Genomic DNA, 12,500 nt, shown 5'->3' on the forward strand with positions numbered 1-12,500 from the left:
CTCTTTTTGTAATTGGCTTGCTTACTTGAGGTTTAAAATAAAATCTGCTGTATTAATAAACATTTGTTAGTGCTTTAGCTTATTTGGTAACACTTTATTTGAAGGGTTGTGCATAAGACTGACATAATCCTCCTATAAACATGATAAAATACCTTTCATGAACATGAAGGAGTCTTTATGAATGTCTATGACTGTTATGAAGTGTCAGTCGGTAAATAATGACACTTTTAATGCAAAGTTTACTGTAAGTTTGCATTAAAGTGTTATTATTTAATGAATGACAGAAATAAACATTCTTGAAGACTCCTTTATGTTCATAACAAGCGTTACATTTGTGACAGTGTCATGTCAGTCTTCAAATAAAATGTTACTGCCTATTTTATTTGTTCAGTGATGATCTTGGAGCAACACCACTTCCTGTTTGACTCTGAACGTAGTCTGAGGTCAAAGTGAATGAAAATTCAGCATTTTTTTTCCCATGTGTATCCGATGACAATATTCAACTTTAGTAAGAACTTTAGTAAGAACTTTAGTAAGAACTCCTGTCTCGTTCACTGAAAATAATTCAGTTCCCAATTTCTTTTCTTTCCAAATCTTATGTTTTGTCGTTCCACATCTCAGTCTTTTTTGAACGACTCACCTCACTCAGCCTTATGTGCCTTTACTCCCCCCCTCACTTTTCTGTATCAAGACAAACATCGCTATGGAAACCATCTATGGCCTTAAAGGCACGTACCCGCTTTCAGGATGCTCCATTTCCCACCTGAAAAGTTTCTTCTTAATGACGACAGAGTGAGTCGAATACAAATTAGGGTCTAGTCTTCAGTTGAAACGTATGTTAACGTTTTAATTTTGCTTGTGAAAAACATGGCAGGTGCAGAATTTCATCTTTCTCTGTGTCGGTAACACGTTTCATCCCACATCCTGCTCTTCTTTATCTGGTCAGATAAATTCAACTGCTACCTTTTAGCCTTTAGCATCAATCCATCCCATATATTCTCACCCGCTGTCTTTTCCCTTCTGGTACTCTGTGCCAGGTTGGTTGAGCTGTTTGTGCCTCTGAGATCTCCAATTACCACCTGTCTAAATGAATGGAGTCATCTGCTGTGCCCAGTGCCCAATTAGTGAAGGTAGAAGGTGAAACTCCACCGGCCCTGGGCGTAAAACGAGGCAGAATTTGGGTGAGAGTTCGAGAGGAGTGGCTTTTCCTTCCATCCACTGGAAACTGTTTAATGCTTTCTAATGAAAATTCAATACACATGTAAATACATTGGTACAAAACAGAAAGAAAATGTGAATTTTTATTTGGAAGCACTACATGGAAGCTATTTTAGTTGTTTTGTGTAGAAAAGCACCCGCAGTTATAGATCAGAAGCTCAACATGTTTTAAAAAGACCTTTACATCCTCACACAAAAAAATATTTTCATATTTCATCCATTCTTTGGCCTTCTGCACAATAACTCCTGTCTTATTTCAAGCGGTCTTTTACGTCCTTATCCTTTGGCATCTATTCTCCTCTTGTTCGAACCACGTCCATATCCACAAAAAGGACATTTTTTTGAGAGAGCACAATTTGTTACCAGGCAACTGGTCCACTTTGAGCATGTCTATGCGGCAGATGTTTGTCTTTACGCACGTCATTGAGACAAGGCTACCAAATATTGCTTGTTAGATTGAATACATGAGACGACAGTTTCATGTGCGGTGTGTTTGCGTGTGTGTGTGTGTGTGTTTAAATACAAATGTTGTTGCTCCCTTTGACGTTTAATTGAGGAAAGAACAGAGGTGACGACTAATTTGTTGCAATCACAAACAATGTGTTTTAAGATTTTGAGTGACAGACCTGAGATAAACACCTTTTCTAATCCAAAGAGCCATTTTAATTAATTAAAATAAATACATATCCAACATTTAAAGTCTGTTTTTTGTTTTGTTGGAGAATTTAGAAACACTTTTCTAGCAACTTTGAGGTAAAACAAAGAAAAGGAAACATCAAACTTTTGTAACATATACAAATAATATATCAAAACACTTCACATATCTATACTATTACTGGCCAATAATATTAAAAGCCACATTGGAAGGGGGGGCGGGGCTAAAAGGCCATGTGGTGCAAGGTGCAGACGCCTGTATTAGGCCAGCTTGAGGTTGTTTTTAGTTAGTTGAAAAACGACTCAAAAATATTTTCAACCTTGGGAAACATGAAACATGATGTGCTCTGTTGATACACAGAGGTGAGGTGAGGGGGGGACTACTAAAAGTTTAGACATATATTCGTATGGAGAGCGGATCTGTTCTGCAGCTCAACCACTTTTAATTAGTTTTCCCTCGTTGATTTGGCTCACACACTGTGAAAACACGACCGAGTGCTGAAGCTAATTAATGTAGGTAAATTTATGGAGCAGGAATGTCCGGACAGCACTGACTGCTGGTGATTAATTTAACAGGGCAAGTTTTTTTTATTTTTTATTTTATGACCAGCCGATAAGCAGCAGGACTACATTTGGGAGAATTTCTGTTGTGTGTAAATTTATCCAGTTTGAAGTTTGAAACATTTATTCTATAATTAATAAACAACTGATATCAACTAAGTAAAAAAAAAAATAGAGTTATTCTTAAAACAAACCTTCTAAAGCATAACAAGCTAATCTCACTAGCTTGCTAACTGTAAAAACCTTAACCCGATGGGGCAAAAACGTGCATACATTACACATTCCTCTGACAGAACTCCTGAATTTGTGCATGATGTTGTGAAAAAACAGAAGAGAAAAATCCAAAACGTTTGTCCCTGAGTCGCCTCTCATTCTACCTCCTAAACGATGTCCAGCAAGGATAACGTTTATTGCTTCGAAAGATTGCGCTAAAGCACACTGAGGACGCCACGGCACATTGGACTAACGAAAAATGAAGGGGGGAAGTCGAATGGGGGGAATCCAGGAAGTGAAGAAAACAAGACGGTGAAAGGAAGACAGTTAGGAGAGAAAGTGGCTCGGATGAAATACGGGAGGAGGAGGGGGAAAAAAGAAGTGATAAGCCTGCCTGGCAGAGATTAATAAGAGAGGAATGACTGGGAGACATTATAACCCACATGAGAGGAGATGATGGTGGAGCTATAGGGGAGAAAGCACTTGTGTCAGATATGATCAAAAGAGCCTATGTGAGACGTATGAAAGGACGCAGGAAGAAGGCAAATTTTTGCTGAAAAACGCTACATCAGATACCTCTTTGTGTGAAGTCATTTTTACAACGCGCCTTTTTGATCCATATTATTGGCTTTCTTTTTGTTTCGTATGATTGTGGGTCTCTTTGCTTCGCATCTCCTCGTCTTCTAGCCTCCATCTAAACTCTTCTTCGCTCTCAGATGAAAGTTGACTTTTTTTCCCCTCCCCAACCCTCACCGCCTTTCATGGCCAACCGTCCAGTTGTTTTTTTTTTGTTTTTTTTTAATTCATGCTTCCCTTCAGATAAGATTGGATTTAATGATTTTGGTCGCATTCAATTAATTTAAACCTCTATTAGCAATGCTATCTGATGAGACGAGGGCCGTTAAACTTCGGAGTCGCTCAGAGAAACAAACTTTTAGAGGTTTTCTGAGTTAATCAAAAGGAAAAAAAAAAAAAAAATAAAATTCCAAAAATGAAATGCGCAAGTGAGAAATGTAAAAGGCATACTGATGTTGTATTTGAACTCTGGGTAATTTACTGAAAATCTATTTTTGACCCACCAATGAAAGCAGAAAAAAATCCACAAAGTCAAATATCACTTTTTCAACTTAACAACAAAAAGCAACAACTTTAGGAACATGAATAAATACATACAGTAGGTCAGCGTATCCAACTAATAAATGCGTAAACTTTGACCTGAATTCATACTATTTAGCTTGCTTTTACATATAAATGCAGACAGCTTATTGTAAGTATTCAGACTATTCAGTTTAAAAATATAATACTGTTCCAAAAAGCTTGTTTCAACAGGAACGTCTTCACAGAACAGGGTAGTTTTTTTTGCAGCCTTTCTTTTCCCCCTCAGTTTTATCTGCATCAGTTTCAATTTGGTTACAAGAGTTAAAATTTACTTTGAAAACAGCCCTGACATGACGGTTGTCCTTTTTGATTTATTCTGAACTACTGGAAAGGAGTTTTAGGAAGAGATAAGTCTTTGAATTTTCTCAACTCAAACTTTCTTTTTTATTTATTTATTTTTTAACTTTGAACTGTATTAGAATTTAAATCGTGGTTGTCCAATTGTACCTGTGCAGGCAGAGGAAGATTATTCTTAAGTGAACATTGTGTCTTGTGAATCCAAGTCTGTTTTGCTGTTTTGAAACATTTTATAATAAAAAATAATCCAATACCTCCTGTGGCATTAACAGACCAGTCAACTTGCTAGTGCTAGCCAACATGCTGCAGAAAATATTTTAACTAACTTTACAGTTTTTCTTTGTTTGTTTGTTTTTTTTGTAGCTAGTTTTGATCTGAAAACTAAAGTGAATGAAGTGAGTTCATGTTAGTCAATATGCTGGTAATAGGCCACATGCAATTCAGAGCTTTTTTGAGCTAACATTAGTTTTTTAGCTTGGCTTGTTTGATTATGTTTTTGCATACTGAATTGTGTATGCTAAGTGAACATGCTAGTGATACCCTTTTGCTAATAGCATCTTAGGAAAAATTAGCATGTCACCTAATTTTGATATAAAAGCTAAAGCTAACACAGAGGTAATACTGGCCAACATGCTAGTGATAGCCCATATGAAATTGATAACATTTTAGCAAATATTAGCATTTTAGCTAGTTTTAGCTTTGACATGTTTTTTTCCTACAATAAATGGAGTATGTTAGTGTAGGTCAACATGCTAGTCATAGCACCTCATGGCAATTTTTAGCATGTTGGCTAAATATAGCATTCAAGATAACTTTGATATAAAAACTTATGTATGTATATATATATGAGTTAAGGTTCTCATATAAGCTTCTGCTGGTAAGTGAGTCTATGAAACATACTGTATATCATTGGTTTTATTTAATAAGCATCTGTTAATGTTGCAGTTTTATTCTAGAGGGATTTTAATACCGTTTCAGTGTCACTACTTTGTAAAAACTATGAAGTGGATCTTTGCTGGGTTGTATTCCTGCATGGAGGCCTCTGATGAGGGAACATGTATCTGCTAAATTTGTTTAAGCTACATTTCTGTCATATTAAATGACTTAGCATAGATAATAAATTTGACAGTTATGGTTCCACTTTAGTTACGTTTTCATCTAGTTTTGAATGACTTTACTCAACTGTTAAATTGTAACCACTGTGAAAAAATAACACTGCATGATCTGCTTCAAATGTGTTTGCAACCAGTAACAAATACGTTTACATTTAACATTTTTATGAAAAAAAGTGTTATGGATATAATTCACCCCCTGTTTTTGTCATGTTTTCAAGGTAGCAGTTCTTTAAGCATAAAACTGAAAAAGAAGTAATGACATAAAATTAGAAAAAGGCAATACAACCACAACATAAGTACAGATGCTAATTCCAAGGTTACAAATATTTGGACAAACCGAACCCATATCACATAAAAGAAAATAGTGGAGCATCCTCAAAGTCAAGAATAAAAATACTTGCATAGCAAAATGTGTAATAGTCAGATGTGATGTTCTTTGATCAGCAGCTAAAGTTTCACCAAAGTGGGCCGTGATCTAAAGCACAGCTGGGAATCTGCAACCGAATGGGTGAAACAGAAGATAATCAATGAGTTCCAATTGTTGTAGAAAAGCAAATATTAATTTATTAATTCAAGCAGCTCTCTTAAGTGTCTACATTGGGAAAACCAAGGCAGCGAATGCAGATTTGGTCTATACCGTCTCCTCAGTGGCCCACATCTTTACCAAAGAGGAGTTGATTAAAGCTAAATTATTAATTGCTTGTGGTCAAGTTTCTGCATACATGAGGATAAACGTGTTTCTATAAAAAGACAAAGAAGAAAAAAAAATGCCTATGGAAGAAAGATTTGTGTGAGACACATTCAGGCAGGAGCTGCCAAGAGCAAGAATAGCTTTCTGTCATTAGCTAATGAGCAGTTCACTGGATTTGGGGGAAAGGAAGACAGATTGTTACTTCTTTCCAAACAGTTCCTTTATGTTTGCCAGCAAGAATTAAACCTGTTGACAGCTGGGCAATGGTTCAAATGCCAGTAATAATGATGCTCCGTTAAGCAACTTGTACTTTCTCGTTCTCATTATTTTGGTCTTTGGAATAACTGAGATTTATTATATTGTGCGCAACAGAGACAGAACAGTCACTGATATGTTGAGAAAACAGCCATATTTATATGCAGTTATTAGGGCAGATTGTTCTTGGGTAAATGTAGGAATGTAAATTTGAAAAAGCTGAAAATTTTTAACTTTTTAAACTCAAATCTGTTCATTGATATTTTTTTTTTTGGCAAAAATGTATGTATGTATTTTCTATCTGCAATGTTCCTAATATGCAGTTGTACGTACGGGTGTATGAAAAAAAGATTTGTTTGTTACATTTTTTGGCTAAATGTTAATTGTGGAAAAAAAAGTACAAAAAATATAAATTTTGGTAAAAAAAAAAATATTTTTAGAAATAATCAAAGAAAATGCGCTGAACTTTCCTTGATTCTGTAGGTTCAAGCTGCAAGTACAAATTTTTACCAGGGCTCTCTGCTTTTGAGCTGATTGGTCAATGTCATGTCCATCCCACAATTAAGGACCCAATCAGATTACAGACAGTTGTGTCATAGGCGGAGTCGGACCTCCAGCCGACTCCGGTTCGGCTGGAGGTCAAACCGTTTTGATCTAATAATCTTTCTTCTTCATTCTGAACTCAGTTTTTTTTCTTCTTTAGCGGATTTACTCCTGCAGTGAAGTTAGTTTTATGTTGGGTTTGTGACAGACTCTCTGTGATTCACTAGAGCAGGGGTGGGCAACTCCAGGCCTGGAGGGCCGGTCTCCTGCAACTTTTAGATGCGTCTCAACTTCGACACACCTGAGTCAAATAATGAGGTCACTAGCAGGACTCTGGAGAACCTGACTGCACTTAGGAGGTGATTCAGCTGTTGGATCCAAGTGTGTTGGACCAGGGAGACATCTAAGAATTGCAGAACACCGGCCCTCCAGGACCAGGATTGCCCACCCCTGCACTAGAGGCAGGGATGTGGTTTTGCTGCCAGATGCTGTCACAGAGACGACGCTCGGTGAGACACCGTGTTCCCGCTGCAGAATGAACTGGTTCCATCAGGGACTGGCAACAAATTCCAGTCGGTCGAAACACGGAAACAAAAAGACCGTAATGCTGAACTGTGGCACCAAACGAGACACACCTCACTCCAGAACATTTTAATTGATATCCTACTTTTATAATATTTTCAATGTGAAACTATACATTCTTCATCAATTGCTTTCAGGCAATGTGATCAGAAGGCAAGGCAACTTTATTTATATGGCACCTCTCAGCCAGAGACAATTCAAAGTGCTTCTGCAAAGAGTTTAAAACTAGAAAAAACACATCAAACAGATAAAATGTAAAAGTTTTAAAAATGACAATTAAATAAATCAATAAAAATTACAACATTTTAAGAGTAGGTAACAGCAAACAGAAATTATTTTAACCTTGTCAGGAGACTTCAAATCATTGATGAAATGTGTAGCACATTCCCTTCTATTGCATATATTTTTTATGCTACTAAGGACCTGTGACAGGGAAGCAACCAACACATTTCCCTGACATTGACTGGAGCAGTCAGCAGAAACCACTCGGGCAAATTTCATTTCTGTGCAGTAAGCATTCATGTGAAGTCTCAAAGGAAACTCCAGGTCAATTTGCCAAGTCAGATTCTCATTTTGAACAGACATATTTCCATACCTTCCATTTTGAAAGGTTATTTCGATTGTGTTGTCAAACCAACACCCGGTTTTAGCTCGACATGCTGGTGGCCGTCTGTCTGTTTCTCCTTTGCTGCTCAACGACCTGGACGGCTTGCTGTCGGTGACGGAACCACAAATTCTTCTTTCTGTAAAACCTGCAGGAGGACGTCCCGCCATCACAACGTCACTTTGAGGAGCCTTTCAGCATCTCAGTGAATTAAAACTCTCACAAGTGTTGAAATTTTGACAGACTGACTGACCGACCGACTCCTCAGTGAGCCAAAATTCCCTTTTTCCCATTTTAGCTTCAATGCTTCCTCCAGATACATTTGGTATTTTCCACGCTTAATGCAACTCGACAGAGGTACGCTGGTTGACGAATTCAACAGAAAGACAGGCGAATATTACACAAGCGTAGTTTATGAACTTTACCTAGTGCTAACATTAGCTAGCACAATATGCTACCGGGGATCGCGGCAGACAAAATATGTGACTGTCGTCATAAGTTGAGTAAGATTTCTTCTTTGAAACAGGGTGGACACTTTAGAAGCTGCTAAACGGTGTAATTTTGTGAAGATTACTTACCATCACATTCTCTGTCCCGTCACTGAAGCCCTGCAGTTCGGGACAGAGTTCTGAGATCTCAGAGAGTCATCCGCTTTAGTCAGCGCTAACCAATCGGAACACGTCTTACATTGCTCGTCCTTAAGCCCCGCCCAGAATGTTCATGTAAGCTTCGCAAAAGCACATAAAGTTGTATAAGCAAGAAAACGAGTTCAAACAAAAAACAAGAGCTTAAAAAAAAATTAGACTCAACCAAAAAATAAGTTTCAAACAAAAATTTGTGATTTCAATAAAAAAAAACTCTTTAAAATATTTTTTGTTTAGTGAAAAAATAATTTTATGATTAAAAAGTTTTTAAGATTGTTTTTTTTTTTGATTGAATACTACTTTTTTGTTTGACATGATTTTTTTTATTGAATAATTGTGAAACAAATCTAACTCCATACACCCTTTAACTAAATATTAATAACTGATGTGTTGTTTTTATGCCACTTGCTGTCCAATCAATGAATGAATCTCTCTCTCTCTCTAGGATTGACTTCTCTAAATATCATACTTTTCTAATCTCTAAACAAAATTGTCCTAATGCCAAAAACATCAGAATAATCATTTTCAGATTTAATCGGTCTAATTTTTTTGAAGTACTGATGAAAAGTCCAGATTCCATGAAGCGACCTCAAAGTATGCCAGCTACTGCAACGTGTCTGCTGCGGAGGTGGGCCCTTCTGGTCTTCAGGGACCAGTGTGCCGTGTGCTTCACGCCTGCCTCTGCCCCAAAATCACTTTATTCAAACAGTTTAATTATCTCCTCATTCGGTCACCTGGTGGCTGCAGCCTACTAATGATCCGTTCATTTAAATGAGCTGTTTTCTGCTGAGGAAACATTTAAAATATGCAGAACTCTAAGGACTGGAACTGACTGCCCCTCGTCTACAGGCTGACAGAAACAACAACAAAAAAACCAAACAAACACACACACACAACACACCAAGCGATTCATTAATTTTAGTTTTTTCCATCATGATAAAGGTTTGGAAAATAATAGTTAGAATTGCAGTATAAGCTTGAAATTGTAACCTCAGATGCTGCAATGCTTTTTTTTATTCACCAGATTTTATTCCACAACACGTCGCTGCTGCCTCAGTTGCTGCACACTGCAAAAACACAAAATCTCACCAAGTATTTTTGGTCTAGTTTCTAATGCAGATTTCTTAGTACACAAGAAATAAGACGAAATGTAAAAAAAAAAAATGCAAAGACAGAAGTAATTTGATCCAAAGTACAGCTGGTTGCTCTGCGGAGGAGGGAAGAATCAATACTCAAACATTTTACTCAAGCAAGAGGAGCATCACTTCAACATATTTTTACTCAAGTAAAAGCAAAAAGAAGCTGTCCAAGAAATAATTTAAGAGTAAAAAGCATTTGGTAAGAAGTCTGCTGAAGTACTGAGTGACTGATCAAATGATCAATCATTTAATATTTAAACATTACACAATTAGACCGACCAAAATATAAAGTTAAATGAAAATTTTGGTATTTCCTTAAATGTTCCTGTTCCTTAAATGACAATAATTCATATAAGGAACAGAGTTGAATTTGGGGTCTAGAGTGGTCTGTGTTTTGTCTCCCACCTTACCAGTGGTTACTCTGTCTGCAGGTGTCCATCCCAGCTGCCAGGCTCATCCGCATGACTTCGCACAGGTACTTTTTCATCCTCCTTCACCTTACTCTGCTTTTCAGTCTCACTGTTCCTCGATAATGCTGGGATACTCAACCTTTATTGTTTTGCTCATTTTGCACTCAGCCCCCTGCTTCTCCATAATCTTAGCGCCGCCTGATTCTATATTCAGACCTCTAACTGTGAGAGCTTCTGCTAATTAAAGTCTGGCCAAGGAGGACAAAGTTATTCATGAAGCATCATGACAACTTTGACTTCTTTTGGCAGTCGGTGCTGCAACAACAGCAACTTATTCTTCTTTTTTTTTTCCTTCTTATTTCTTGGCACAGTATAATGGCCCTAATTGACATAGGCTGTTGTATAATGCACATACAAAACTTATTGACCCTTCCTGAGTCCAGAGGGTCTTTCTCCATATCTGGAAACGTTGCCAAGTGAAATTCATGAATTTGGTCTGTGCTGAGAGGAGATTGGCATACGAAAATATTCGATGAAATTCTGCAAGCTACACTGGAAATCAGTCAGTGTAGAGTAGGAAAACGCTCGGCTATGTGTAATAAAATACAGGCTTTATTAGTAAACTGAAATGTATAAAACTTTCTTTAAATTCAAATATTTAACACATCAGTTGGCAGCATTGTGGCGGTTCACCCCCAACAAGAGTCAGTTTCTGAATACCAGAAACTAAGTGATGATTACATAGTTATCACAATGATAACCAGAATTGTGAAATACATATAATTGCCAAAATTGAAATGAATTATTTTAAGCTATTATTAAGATTATTATTCTTAAAAAAAAAAAAAAAAAAACTCTTGGAAAACCTGGATATCTACTTATCAAGATCATCTTAAAATAATGTTTGGACAAATCTGAACAAATAAATTACCCATTAAAATAACTTTTTACAACGAAACCATAAAATAGAAATGTTTTAAATAGAGTCTAGGTTTAAAACCCGTCATGTTACAGTGAGGAATGTGGTGCCTGAGCCGCAGTGCACAGAATCACAGCAATCAGTCCTTCACAAAGAATGTCAAGTGAAGGCACAAAGAGAGAAACGCAAAGTAAGCTGGGAATAGATTCACAATAATGCAGCTGCAAATTGGTATAATTAACTGTAAGTTTTGTAATAAGGAACTCATTTGTACAAATTGACTTTCACCGCATAATGGCTTTAGTAAATTTTAGCAGTTACACATAAAGTGCTTTCCTTTCATTTCATTTACTGATTTTGCTATGCAACAGTTAACTCCTGCTGACCTGGAGGTCAGCCTCTATTAAAATCTCAGATATCTAAAGAGTTGCCAAACTTTTATTCACATTCAACACCAAAGTAAAGAAAAAAAGAGTGAAAATATGAGACTCCACATAGAAAAGTATGTTGTGGCAAGTTATAGGAACAAGTTACTTTAATTAATTTGTGCTTATTTGTATTATATTTACTTTAGGATGCAATAGTTATCAGGTTAGAACAACAGAGGAGGAGTAATTCAGGTGGAGAGAAGCATCACTTCCACGTTTTAATTGGCAACCGCAGAGGACAGTTTCCATTCCTACTGAGGATCTTCCAGATGAGCAGAGCGGGATTTTAGGCAGGAGCGTGAAATTATCACAATAAACGCATCTTGTAATCATGGTTTATAGTGAATGCCACATTGTTTGATTAATGCAGCAGCAACAATAAAGTATACAGATCAAAACTGAGCTGACTGGAGTAAAATAAACCTGCTGCAGCTGCTGGTGTTGGAAGTGGTGAGGTTTCACTGTGGTAGGCTGCCTGCTCTATCCACCTCTCTGTGATGGATAAACATAAGTCACTGAAGTGTGTTAGAGGGAGGATGAGTAGAGATCAAAACAAAGAGAGAAAGACGGCGCACCGCCCCCTAGAACCTGTATTAATGCATGGAGCTGGAAGAGGAAAACATGATAGAATGAAAAACAGAAAAAAAGCAAACTTTATTCACATAGAGCACCAATCACAGGCAAAAGGAACAAAAAAGTGTTTTAAAGCGAAAACGCTAAAGATAAAAACAGATTACTGTAATTTCCAGACTGTAAGGCTCTACTTTCTTGCACACATTTTGATTGCTGTGATGTGGACGATGTTCGGGTTTTTACCAACAGGTTTCCAAAGCCTGGACTGCTGCCTGACGAAGAGGGCAGAACGAGCACAAGAGCAAACTTGCCTCGAGACAAAACTAGCTGTGGTTCGTTTATAAATGTGCTCAATTCTTTACCTATGCACCCACTAATGTCAAGAAAACACAATTTCTTAATTACGGTGTTTCCATTAAAGAATTTAAGCTGAAATCACATTATAAATCATGGCAGCGACGGATGTAAACAGATACATGAGATATATTCATAAATT

At 37.1% G+C, this 12,500-nt stretch overlaps 1 protein-coding gene across 4 annotated transcripts in view; it reads left to right on the plus strand.

The window, feature by feature from the left end:
- Nucleotides 1-12,500, plus strand: part of elfn2a (extracellular leucine-rich repeat and fibronectin type III domain containing 2a) — a 201,920-nt gene that overhangs the window by 117,772 nt on the left and 71,648 nt on the right. For 3 of the 4 annotated variants that reach the window (XM_016670325.1, XM_016670327.1, XM_007549727.2), the window contains exon 3: nucleotides 10,106-10,149. The exons of the other annotated variant lie outside the window; for it this stretch is intronic. The gene's annotated coding sequence lies outside the window, so the exon portion shown is untranslated. The remainder of the gene's footprint in view (nucleotides 1-10,105; nucleotides 10,150-12,500) is intronic. 4 annotated transcript variants of the gene reach the window in all.

This window comes from Poecilia formosa, unplaced genomic scaffold, assembly GCF_000485575.1.
Source record: "Poecilia formosa unplaced genomic scaffold, Poecilia_formosa-5.1.2 Scaffold32, whole genome shotgun sequence".
NCBI classification, from domain to species: domain Eukaryota; kingdom Metazoa; phylum Chordata; class Actinopteri; order Cyprinodontiformes; family Poeciliidae; genus Poecilia; species Poecilia formosa.